At 43.5% G+C, this 12,749-nt stretch overlaps 1 protein-coding gene across 3 annotated transcripts in view; it reads left to right on the forward strand.

The window, feature by feature from the left end:
- Positions 1-736: 736 nt before the first annotated feature.
- The window catches only part of PROSER2 (proline and serine rich 2), a 44,384-nt gene continuing 32,371 nt past the window's right edge, over positions 737-12,749 (forward strand). The window contains exon 1 of one of the 3 annotated variants that reach the window (XM_044227743.1): positions 737-799. The gene's annotated coding sequence lies outside the window, so the exon portion shown is untranslated. Of the gene's footprint in view, positions 800-1,380; positions 1,463-1,800; positions 1,821-12,749 lie in introns of those variants that run through there. The other 2 variants (XM_044227742.1, XM_044227744.1) reach the window with 2 other exon arrangements.

The raw sequence follows: 12,749 nt of genomic DNA on the forward strand, positions 1-12,749 counted from the left end.
TATTTTACCTCTCACCTGCGGGTGTTTAATAGTCTCTTTTAGTAAGCCCATTCATGCTAAATGAATTAGTATCACAATTTGGAAAAAAAATAAACAGCAGAAAGATTGGGCCCATTATTCATCAGGAATTAAGGACTGACAATATTGACTCTCTCCTGGATTTGGTTCAGAAAGAGGGGGGTAATAATACTTGCCTAATTAACTAGCATGTTGGGTAGATTAAAGTGCTTTGTAAACATTAATTAAAGATGCAGGGAGTTGAATCAGGCCAGTGTGTTATTAGTGAAAAAGGTCTCTCCTTTAATCAGGTATGCCTTCCTGGGGAGGACAAAGAAATGAGCTAAGGACTAAGGTATTGGGGCTCAGCCCGGAGCGCCGCCCGTGACTCAGCCCTGCGGTGCCTGCATCCACTTCCTTCCTCAGTTTTCTGTAAAATGGGGATACGCCACACGTAGCATTTTGGAATGTAGGTTTTGTAATGTCTGCCAGCGGAGTCCCCAACAAACCCTATAATTAATAGAGCCCGTAACTCTTGCTTTCTCCCTCCCTCCGGACCTGTGCCGCCCAGTGGAAACACTCGTCCCATTAGCTCTCAACAACTTGATGAAAGCCTTCCGCAACCGGCTATTAACCTCAGTCGGTATTGCCACCGCGATGGAGAAAAGAAGAAAACAGCACCCAGCAGTGGGGTCAGGAGCTCCGGGAGAAGGTTCGTCGCCTCTCTGAACCACGGGTTTCCCTCAGTGAGAAACGGCGCGCAGAACCAGAGGCTAGTTCTACGGGTTACGTGAAATAATGGGTATGTTCCATGTCTTTTCCGAGGGTAATAAAAATCCTATGTTTGGGAGTTATTATCACTAAAAATAACACAACCTCTCAAAGCTGACGATGCGGCGGTGAGAGGGAACAAGCCCCGTCTCCCTCAGAGTTCCAGACGCAAACCCCTGTTGCTCTTTTCGGCGGCTGTAACTCGGGGAGGGTGCGACGGAGTCCCCAACTCAGACCTCGCGCGGAGACCGAGGACACCCCCCTCCAGAGGCGGCCTCCCGGCAGCAGCGGCGTGGGTGGGGGGCTGTCCCTTTAAATGCCCAGGGCGCGCGCTGTGCGTTTTGGGGGGCTGAGCCCTGGCGGGTAGCGCGCGGCCGGGCTGTGCAGCGCGCAGAAGCGGACGCGCTGCGTGTGGGGGAGGGGTGCGGGCGCGGGCTGGAGGTGCGGACGCCGGCGCGGTTGCGAGCGCGAGGCGGGGAGCGCGCGGCGGCGGTGCGAGCGCCGGGTAGGCTGGGAGCGCGCGGCGAGGAGTGAGCGGCAGCCGTGGGAGCGCGCGGCGGGGAGCGCGCGGCGGAGCGGCCTGGGACTGTCCGCCAGGCGCGCGCGCGGGCTGACTGGAGAGCAGGCGGCGTGAGGGCTCTGGGTAGCCGTCCCGGTGGGCACCTGCGGTCCCGGGCGCGGGGGCTCCTTCCAGGTGAGTATGGACTTTGGGATCGCGGACTGGGTCAGGGAGGCGGGCGGGCACGTCCGTGAGCGGGGCGGTGTTTAGAGTCTGTAGAGGGAGGCTTGGGCTCGGGTGGGTTTCGGATAGGCAAGGGGGACCCCCTTTTCTTGTGGCCCGGCTGTGTGCACTTCCCACGCTTCCCTGCCGGCGCAGGTTGTGTGGATCTCTTCTCGCTCGCCAGTGTCCTCCACATCGCTCGCCCAGCCTCTCGAAAGTTAGGAAAGACGCGCAATTCGAGGGACCGTGGTCATCCTGGGGGCCTCACCTACGGGAAACCTAGTGCTTCCTTTGGGATTTCGGGGGTACGCCTGCGCCCCAGGTCGGGGAGGTAGGGAGAACGCGGCGATTTTCGTCTCCGAGGTTATCCTATTGGGGGCTGCGAGGTGGTCCGAGGCACGTGTTTAACTTGGGGGCCCAGAGCGGTTACGGTTGATCCCCACGGCCCTTCCCGGAGTCCTTCTAGACTCGTCGCCTGACTCGTCGCCACTGCGGTGGCCCTCGAACTCCCAGGAGCTCTGCCTAACACTACGGAGAGGAGGGTGGGAGACGTTCATATTGACAGGAGGTAGCCAAAGCCACCTGTTAAACTTGGTGCAAAGTGACCACTAGATTTTCTCCCCCCCACCTCCGCTCCCCAGCCCCCAATCACCCGCAGGTAGCTGAATCAAGTGGGCATGTGTAGGATCAGCAGTGAATCGAGGCCAGGAGGGATTAAAAAAGAGAAGAAAATGTGACCGATATGATGCAGTTTAACAAAAGGCAATACAATAAACTCCAGTATTTCTCTGAGGCTTTGAAAGTTTCCCAGTATTGTTTTACGGAGTCTAAATTTAAGCATCTAGCTTTTTTTTTTTTTTTTAACCGCAGGAACTAACCTCAGAAAATTCTTAACTCTTTGCGGGGCAGGATAGTGGTACAGAGCAGAAAACTTAAACAGTGAGTAAAAGAAAGTCGTTTTTTGTGCCTCGCCCACTCCCGGCCACCCTCCCCAAAGAAAGTAAAACAAACGTTCAGGTCTGTTGCAGGGAGATTGTGGGAAGAAAGTTCCTTCTGGCTCCAATTTTAATGGAAAACTTTTTTTTTAGATCTGCATTTCTGAAAGACACAGAAACATCAAGCCAGGTATAACTGTAGACTTGAGAAAGATGCTCACCAGAGAAATGTTTATTAAAGATACTTTTCTACTTTTTTTTTTTTAAACACTGAATACGTAGGGCTCTAGCATGCACTAAAAAGTTCGTCCTCAAAGTTCCATGCCTGAATGTTACAGATTGTTTTTCTAGGTGGAGGAGGTATTTCGTTCATGAGGCCAATGTGGAAATACAAACAAATGCCCTGTTTACTTGGGATTGGGTGGGAAGGACGGAAGTTGTCTAAAATCTCATTTGCCAAACTTGACAGTGTATGTATGGAATCTTGTGTATTTTCTTGCCCAGACCAATAAGAGCCATTTTTAACTGACTGGATAGGTTCCTTGGTAACAGCATTTCAAGTGAGCTTTTCTTTGAAAATTTTGGACGTTGATAATCTAGAAGCAACACATTTTCTCCATTACCAAAAATCAGGAAGCCAAAAATTAGAGTAACATAGGCTAGTAATAATTTAAAGAAGATTAGAAAGATGAGAGATGCTTTTAAGAAGATTTGAGTGTGTCAGGCAGGATGATGTCCTTAAGTGGTACAGACTGAGTGCTCTTTAATTTGTGCAGCAATATTTGGGGATTGACCACCTACACCACGCTGAGTACTGAGTTCATCTTTGGGCACACAAGCATATCTAGATATCAGCCATATGGCCCAAACTGACTGAAATCAGATCAAGTAAGCCTTCATCAGGAGCTGAAGATAACACCTGGCCGCCGTTCCAAAGTTCTCAGACACCTAAGGAGTCTAGAGTTGGCACTCTGTGTTGATTTTAAAGATCATCTCAAGTAACTAAATGCATCGAGTAGAAGCCTAGAGGGAGAGAGGTGAAAGGTTTTGGTGGAGCTGAGCTAAGAGCATGGGAGCCTCTGGAACAAAAGTTCAGGTGCATCTTATCTACGTGTTTGTGGGACAGCCGCCAGGGCACAGAGGCCATTCAGGGGTAGGTGCTAGGGAATCCTAGGAGCATCCCAGAACTTGAGCTCTCTGCTTTGCTGAAGGGCAGCATTGCATTTCAGTTTCCACTGGTGGTAATGCTGGTGGCTTCTGAGCTGATGGTGTGCTCTAAGGAATGATGCATCTTGCCACCCTTTGATACATTGTAGCACATCCGTCCCTCTTGAATTTTGAATGATCTGCTGACCATTGCAGAGAAAACTTTGTCCACACTGACACAGCAGGGTCAAGGTGGAATCCCTGATAGTACTCTATCTGCGGAGAGCCACAGTGATGCCCTTGTCCCCCTTCTAGACTCACAGCATTCATATTGAAACCTATTTTAAGAAAGTAAGTGCTGGTTTTATAATCCATGCGGTCAGGATTGGTGACAAAGAAACTTGTAGGGCAGAACAGTCCACTTTGTTGGAGAGAGACGGGATAGTGCTTTATGAATGCAGAGCTTCAGACTGGATCTTTGCAAAGATCCTAGCACTCCAAAGACTTGAATCTCTTCATTTTTGTTTTTAAATTGGAGTTAAATATATATAACATCAAATTTATCATTTTAAAGTATACAAATCAGTAGCATTAAGTACATTCACATCTACATGTTTGAGAATGTTTTTTCTAATTTTTTTTTTCTGTAGAGGTCTGCAGATATCCATTAAATGAACCTTATTAACTGAATTATTCCTAAGTTTGTGTCTGCTCAAGATGTTAATAATTGAGAGAGGTACAGATTGTCCCCCACTTGACGATTTTTAAACTTTATAAAGCGTATAGATTCAGTAGAAGCAGTACTTAGGATTTTAAAGTTGGATCTTGTCCTGGGCCAGCAATGTGTGGTCAGTCCTCTCTCGGACGCTGGGCAGTGAGCTGCAGCTCCCAGGCAGCCAGCGATCACGAGGGCGGGTGGGCCGTCCCGACAACCATTCTGTACCCATCACTACTCTAGTCTTCAGGTCCGGCGTTCAGTACATTACACAGGATGATCCACACTTTATTATCAAATAGGTTTTGTGTTAGAGGATTTTTCCCAACTGTAGGCTAATGTGAGTGTTCTGAATACATTAAAAGTTGGCTAGGCTAAGCTTTGATGTTCAGTTGAAAATACATTTTCAACCTAACATAGATTTATCGGGATATAACCCTATCATAAGTCAAGGAAGATCTGTATATGGAAAGATAACACTGCAATGGGGGATTTGTCACTCTCTCTTTGTATTTTGAGCTAGAAAGTATTCTCAGACTTTGTGCATACATCTTTATATGTGAATACCTAAAAATGTGCATCTGTAAGTATATATTGGTAGATGCACAGTGTCTAAGAGGAACTGAACTTTTATTATTACATGATTACTCTCATCACTAATGAGGATTTTTGCCTTAAAATCTATTGTGCTTTATGTAATACAGCCAGAAGAGATCCTCTCATTGTTGCTGTTGTGAATACTGGCTTGATGTTACCTTTTTCCATTTTTATTTTCTTCTACATGTCTTTCCTGAGTTATAATAGACATTCAATAAACTGCACATATTTAAGGTGTTAAAAAAGAAAAAAAGGTACATTCACCATGTTGTGCAACCATCACCACTACCTAGTTCCAGAACTTTTTCATCACCCTGAAGGGAAACCCCATTCCCATTAAAGAGTCACTCCCCTTTTCTTCCCACTCCAGCCTCTGGCAACCACTAATCTGCTTTCTTTCTCTTTGGATTTCCCTGTTCTGGCTTTTTCATGTCAATGGAATCATACAGCATGCGGTTCTTTGCAGCTGGCTTCTTCCACTTAACAATGTTTTCAAGATTCATCCATGTGAGAGCAACCAATGTGAAAGTGTACATCAGTACTTAATCCCTTTTTTAAATTATTTATTTATTTTTAAAGATTTTATTTATTTATTTGAGAGAGAAAGAGAAAATGAGAGAGCCCACAAACAGCGAGGAGAAGCAGACTCCCTGCTGAGCAAGGAGCCCAACCCAGGGCTGATCCCAGGACCCCCAGATCACGGCCTGAGCCGAAGGCAGATGCTTAACTGACTGAGTCACCCAGGTGCCCCACTTCATCCCTTTTTGAAAGGCTGAATATTTCCTCAGATAGACCACAATTTGCTTATCCACTTATCAGTTCATATACGTTTGGGTCATTTCCACCTTTTGTCTGTTGTGAGTAGTGCTGCTATGACCACCCATGTACAAGTTTTTGTTTGAAAACTTGTTTTAAATGTTTTGGGGTCTGTTCCTAAGAGTGGAATTCCTGAGTAATACGGTAATGTGGTGTGTAACCTATCAAGGAATCACCAGACTGTTTTCCTCAGCAGCTGCACCATTTTATGCATTTTCACCAGCAATGTATGAGGGCTCCAGTGTGTGTGTGTGTGTGTGTGTGTGTGTGTGTTTAAATTGCCATCCTAGTGGACATGAAGTGGTATCTCACTGTGGTTTTAATTTGCAGTTCCCTAATGACTATAGTGTTGAACATCTTTTCATGTGCTTGTTAGCCACTTAGAGGTCTTTTTGGGAGAAATAACAATTCAAGGACGCAGTTCTCTTTTGTATTTGCTTTCGTATTGCCAAAATCTTGCAGTGAGCAAGTGTAGTTATTTTTATAGGGCTTGGTTTGTCTATTATGTTCCTTCTCAAACCTTCATTCTGTTGTTTAGGGGGTTTTCCCCCTGCTTTCTTTTTCAGACGTCAGCTGCTCCTCCTAGGAGACTAATTGTCTGACTAGTGCTTTGAAATATTTCATATTCTGCCTATTTTAGGTATTGATTGTTCCAAAGGCCTGCGTTGTTCCTTTGTTCATTCAGCAGTATTTGAAGATTGGCCACCAGCATTGTCCTGTGCATTGAGCTAGTCACTGGGTGTACAAACATACCAGTCTTCACGGGCTTCTCTTTTTGATGTCTGTAGATATCTTTTTTTTTTTTTTTAACATATTAGTAGAGCCTGGCATAGGGAAAAAGAAGAGCACTCAGCTGGAGGTGAGGGAGTCTGCCTCATGTTTTGCAGGGTTCAGCAACTTGCATTTTTGGAGCTTAGTTTTCTGGTCTGTGAAATTTGGGGTATGACTTCTCGGACCCCTCTGACCTCGAAACTGATTATTGTAAGTTAAGGATTCAAGACAGTTTTCTTTTGCACACTTAATTCTGTGAAGGTACTGAAAATAGTTTATGTTGCACAGTACACGTAAAGGAACTATCTTGTGTGGGGGAAAAAAAGAAAGAAGAAGCAGCTTGTGCTCCTTTCCACTAGGTGACAAAGGTGGGTTTGGTTGATTGCTTCCTTCCAAGATGGGGCAGTTGGTATTTTCTGTAAAGATTCAGAGGGTTTGAAGAGCTTCCGTGAGCATTTAAGTTCCTACCATGGTAGGCACAGCTAGGAATGTAGACATGGATAAGGGGTGGAACTTGCTTTTGAGAAATTCATGACCTAATAAAGGAGATAGGATAAATGTCATCGGAGTCAATAGCAGCGACCCTGTGCTCTCTTTTGGGAGCAGAGGACATAGATATTCTTTCCTTCAGGGCATCAGAACATCTCTTGGAGAATGTGATGTTGAAGCTGGGTCAACAATGGGAGAATACTGGAAAATCAGAGTGGTAGAATGGTGGCTTGGATTAGAAGGCGGAGGAGGTTAGTCTTGTATCTGGGGGGAATTAACCATGGAAGACGGCAGGTCTTATCTTCTGGCTTCACTGTAGAGTAGACTTTTGTATACACAGGGAGTAACTTGACGTTGAATGGGATATTCATTGTTGAGGAGGGAGGATAGAAATATGAGATAAGATGGTACAAACAGGGGAGTTGGCACTGAAAATGTCAAATCTTGATTAGATGTTTCAGTGCAAGAAGTGTTTTATTTATTTATTTAAAAAAAAATTTTTTTAAAGATTTTACCCGTTTATTTGACAGACAGAGATCACAAGTAGACAGACAGGCAGGCAGAGAGAGAGGGAAGCAGGCTCCTCGCTGAGCAGAGAGCCCGGTGCGGAACTCAATCCCAAGACCCTGAGATCATGACCTGAGCCGAAGGCAGCGGCCCAACCCACTGAGCCACCCAGGCGCCCGCAAGAAGTGTTTTAAAAAGCATTATTCTTAAGTGGAGAACTAAGGGTCTAGACCCAGCTCCTTCTGACTTGCCAAACTGACTTAAGGGCTTTGGGCCTCAGTTTCCTCACCTGCTAAATTGCCCTCCATACACACTAGATAAACCAACAACTTTGGTGACTGAGGTCCTGCTAATACTGCAGGCAGTGTCACTTCATGAATCAGCTATCTTACAGTGTATCTGAGGTGAATATGTTGTGTAGTGAGCACTTTTTCTCTGCAGACTCCTATTGTGATTTTATTGATCTTTTTTTACCTTATTTTTTCAGGAGGGTAGGGGAGGGGCAGAGGGCAAGAGAGAATCTCCAGCAGACTCCATGCCTGACTCAGGGCTCAATCTCAGGACCCTAAAATCACAACCTGACCCAAAATCAAGAGTTGGAAGCTTAGCAGACTGAGCCATCCAGCCTCCTACTGTGATTTTAGAGGTGTCTTCTGAGGAAAAATATATCTGTATCAACATGTAGTAAATCATACTTAAACCACAATTTCATTTTAAACACATTTCATGTATATATATATTTAATATATATTGAAGGAATATATATATATATTCCTTAAAATGAAATATATATATATTTGCTATGACTAATTATCAATTCTATTCTACGAACATTAAATTAACCATTTATAATTACCAGTATTCTGCTATTTTCAGCCTATGCATATGGCAACTTCATATGATTCACTCTAATATTAGTGGCCTGGTTGTTAGACCCTCCCCTTTTCAACCATTGTAAGAATGTAGTCAGTGAACTGGAAAATTCACAGAAAAACACAGTGTATTTAAATATTGTGTTTCTTAGCTAATTCCCAGTTTTTCAGGATGAAAGTGCTTACTGACGGTATTCCCAGAAGGTGTCTAAGAAGAGTCTGGGGAGAAGAAGGGCGCCTCTGTATATACACCCACAGCAGCAGGGCTAGAAAAGAAGTCTTGGAAGGTGGGGTTAAAGGTCCAGTGCAGTGAGTTGACCCAGTGGGATGTCTTGAGTGAGCTTTGCTTCCCCTTGGCTTGGAATTAAATCTGTTCAACTTGAGATAAGATATGTGAATCAGATCTCTACTTCCAATCTAACCAGGTGTTAAAATACCAATACTAGATGAACATACTCTACCTCAGCTTTATTTTCATTGTGAGGATGAAAGAAACACTCAGCTGGGGATGCCTGGGTGGCTCAGTCATTAACCTTCAGCTCAGGTCATGATCGCAAAGTCCTGGGATCAGCCCTGCAATGGGCTCCCTGTTCTGCGGGAAGCCTGCTTCTCCTTCTCCCACACCCCCTGCTTGTGTTCCCTCTCTCACTCTATCTCTATCAAATAAATACATAAAATCTTAAAAAAAAGAAAAAGAAAAAGAAAAAAGAAATACTCAGCTAAGAACTTTAAGCTTCTCAGAAAGAAACAGTATTATACAATAATAAGGCATGATTATTACTTCTAAGTAAAAAGTATGAATTTTATCTCACCATTGTAGCATGTAGGGGGTACTCTGTTAATATTTGCTGAATACATTCAGAGAACGCACCCAAACTTGTTTAACAAAAGTAAAAGTTAAGTGGGGATTTTCTTCTAAAAAATTTCCATAAGAATCCAGAAATAGGCAGTAGGCATACAGAATGTCAATTTTCTTCGTTTTGATGAGCTAAGAATTAAATTAGAAGTGTCCATCTTTGTATACATTTGTATATAAATAAAATTTGTATTTCATCACGTAGAACTGGATTTTCTCTTGTAAGTGTTTTTTTGTTTTTGTCATTCCTTCTTGTTATAAGGAACTTACCTGAAATCTAGTCAAGGTTGTTTTCAGGTGAGGCTTCACTTTAGGAAAATCTAATTTCCACGCCTTCTGTTCAGTGATAGGAAACAGGTAACAGGAGGTTTCTTCCCTTAGGCCTGTTAACCTAACCTAGTTAGGTGAGGCCTCAACCCTGAACTTGTTTGCTTAAGTGTAGGCACATCAGTTACTCTCAGGTGCTGCCAGGCCCTCAGTAAATTACCATCTCCTATAAACAGCTGAAACTGTTCACAGTTGAGACAGTCTGAAATAAATCTTGCTTTTCAACACTGTTCAGAAAGAGCTTTTTGAAAGAAAGAAAAAAGTCTAAATGAAAGCATGACAATTGTTCTGGAAAGTAAAATTACTAGCCTTTAAAATGTGTAATTGTATTTAATACCCGTGAGTGCCAGTTAGAGTTTAAGGTCCTAAATTCTTACAGCAGACGTTTCAGTAGTAAGGGAAAAAACCCAACTCAGAGAAAAAGCCAAAAAATCACATGTAAGGGATGCCAAAACCATTGGCTGCATTAACATTTTAAAATTTCAGGGGTGCCTTGGGGGGCCCAGTCAGTTAAGCATCTGCCTTCAGCCCAGGTCCTGATCCTCAGGGTCCTGGGATAGAGCCCCCATAGAGCTCCCTTTTCAGCAGGGAGTCTGCTTCTCCCTCTCCCCTGCTCATTCTTTCTCTCTCTCTCTCTCTGTCAAATAAATATTTTTTAAAAAATTTTTTTAAATTCCAGAACAAAACTAAATCTCTAACTCCTAGCACCAACCAGCTTCCATCTGTAGAGGACTTCCCTGTGATCTTCAGGGCTGGGGACTAGTCATAGTTTGCCAGTTGACTCAGTGAATATTTTTTTGAAGCTTTCTTATCTTTCCAAGGTTTTTGTTTTCTTGACATTGAGAAAGAGCCCATGCTGAAGAATAGTAACTACATATTTCTTTTATTTCAGTTGTTTATTTGTTAGAGTCTTATTTTTTAAGTTGATCTTGGGTATAGAGTAACACCTATAGTTGTACACATGCCTGCATTTATACTGACACGTATTACGTGTTAATACTGGGGAGCGGTACTGGTTTGTTACGCCTGGTGTATTTATTAGTGCTGACTTTTTAACAGATCATCACTTGTGAATCTAAGTGAAACGTCTCCTCTATGGCTGTAATTTAAAGTCACTTCCCCTGTGTTCTCCATTTGTCTTTGATTGAAATAGATAGGTTGAATGAGAGTAATTATATCTAAATCTGACTGCTTTGGTCTTTCAGTATGAGAGAGGGATAAAGGATGGTCCTCCCAGTGAAGTTACCATGTTTGAAAGGACACCTGAGTGTGGAAGCCTTTTGCTTAGATCAAAGGTCTGTTTTAAAGATAGGACTTAAAAATAATAATAAGATGGTTTCAAAATATGAATGTTGTGAAATACTGAATAGCAAGTCTCCATTTGGTGACACATGTTTTCTGAAGTCCTGTGGCTATATTGAAAAAAACAAAGAGAGCTCTTTGCCCACAAGAAATTGGTTAAATCCCTAATTAATTTGAATAATAGGAAAGAGAATATCAGCATTCAGTTTTCTTCTCACATATGGATTGGGGTAATATAAAACAATAGAAGGGGCACCCGGCTGCCTCTGTTAGGGGAATGTGTGACTCTTGATCTTGGAGTTGTGAGTTTAAGCCCCACGTTGGGGGTAGAAGTGACTTAAAAATAAAATCTTTTTTTTTTTTTTAAGATTTTATTTATTTATTTGACAGACAGAGATCATAAGTAGACGGAGAGGCAGGCAGAGAGAGAGGAGGAAACAGGCTCCCTGCTGAGCAGAGAGCCCGATGCGGGGCTTGATCCCAGGACCCCGAGATCATGACCTGAGCCGAAGGCAGAGGCTTTAACCCACTGAGCCACCCAGGCGCCCCTTAAAAATAAAATCTTAAAAAAGAACAAGAGTTGGTATCATTCATAACTCCATCTTCTATTAATTTCTTGTTATAAATAACTCATTTTTAACACACACTCTTTACATAAAAATAGGAATCAAGACAGAACCAGACAGAAATGATAAAAGTAGGACTCCTGCCTTTTTTGTTCAAGTAAATCAATACAAAGTGTCTATCACATTCGTTGGTATTCACATGAATGAATGTTGTCAGGAGCTACTAGCATTAAGGCCAACAATGGCTATTTTATATTTACTGCGAATTTCATCTAGGAGTGTGTACATTCCAGTAAAAATGGCTGTTCTCTTTATTCTCACCCACTGCTTAACCGTATGAAAAAGCCCATTCATGATAATGAGCTGTGGTGACTTAGAAACCATTCCCACTGTGAAACTGCTTCATTTTTAGTGTTCTTGAAGGTCAAAAATAAAACAAAACAACCCCCCCCCCACACACACACACACATGAAACCAAAATACCAACAGCCCATACCTTTGAAAGCAGCTTGGCTGTTAAATCATCGTTCTGGGATTTCTCAGGCTATAGCTTTAAAGGTCATTCCTTTCCTAGGATTGTTTTCCTACGTTTCTGAAAAAGTCTTCACAGAATTCCTGTGCATGGAAGCAGGCGAGACTGAGTTGATGGAGCAGTGGGACTCGGGTGGGGAGGGATCCTGCTCCCGTTACTCACAGATGGGCACACCGACCCTCCTGCACAGCCTGACGTGGGAAAGGGGCCGTTTCTAAGATGACTTGTAACCCTTTCCCAGCTCAGCTGTGCTTCTGCTGACTGCGTCTTCGCACTGTTGGGTAACGGTGTTATCTGGACAATGTGTGCGGGTCTATAAATCACAGATCCAGGGGCTTAGAATCCTAGGATCCAACCTGGACCTTTTCTTTCATAAGGAGTTTACCTTGGCCAGGAGCCGGAGCAGTTTTCTTTTTGAAGTGTCCTGTAGGCACGCTGAGCAAAAATTAGTTCCACATCATTCGGTTAAGGTGGATAATTTTTCCATTCATGTTCAGAATGAACAAAGGCAGTAATCACTCTCGTGATTTTGTTCAGCCTGTCTGTAGGGCATCTAAGCCTTGTGAGGTATGTTTCCCTGCCCCCCACCTTGTAGGTACAAAGCCCAATAGTTGAAGGTGAAGGAACTTCATATACTTGTTCTAGCTTAGATGCAGCAAACTGCATCAGATCAGCCTTTCCCTGGTTAATTTCAGGCTAAACCACGAACCAAGAAAAGTTTATCTTTGTGGTTTCTCCTTCCTTTGAAAGCACTTCCCTCCTGCATTGCCCTGGGGTTTCTAGATTACATGTCTTCTCTTCCTCCCTCATTAAGTCCGAACTCATCCGT

The sequence above is a fragment of the Neovison vison genome, chromosome 12, assembly GCF_020171115.1.
Source record: "Neovison vison isolate M4711 chromosome 12, ASM_NN_V1, whole genome shotgun sequence".
NCBI classification, from domain to species: domain Eukaryota; kingdom Metazoa; phylum Chordata; class Mammalia; order Carnivora; family Mustelidae; genus Neogale; species Neogale vison.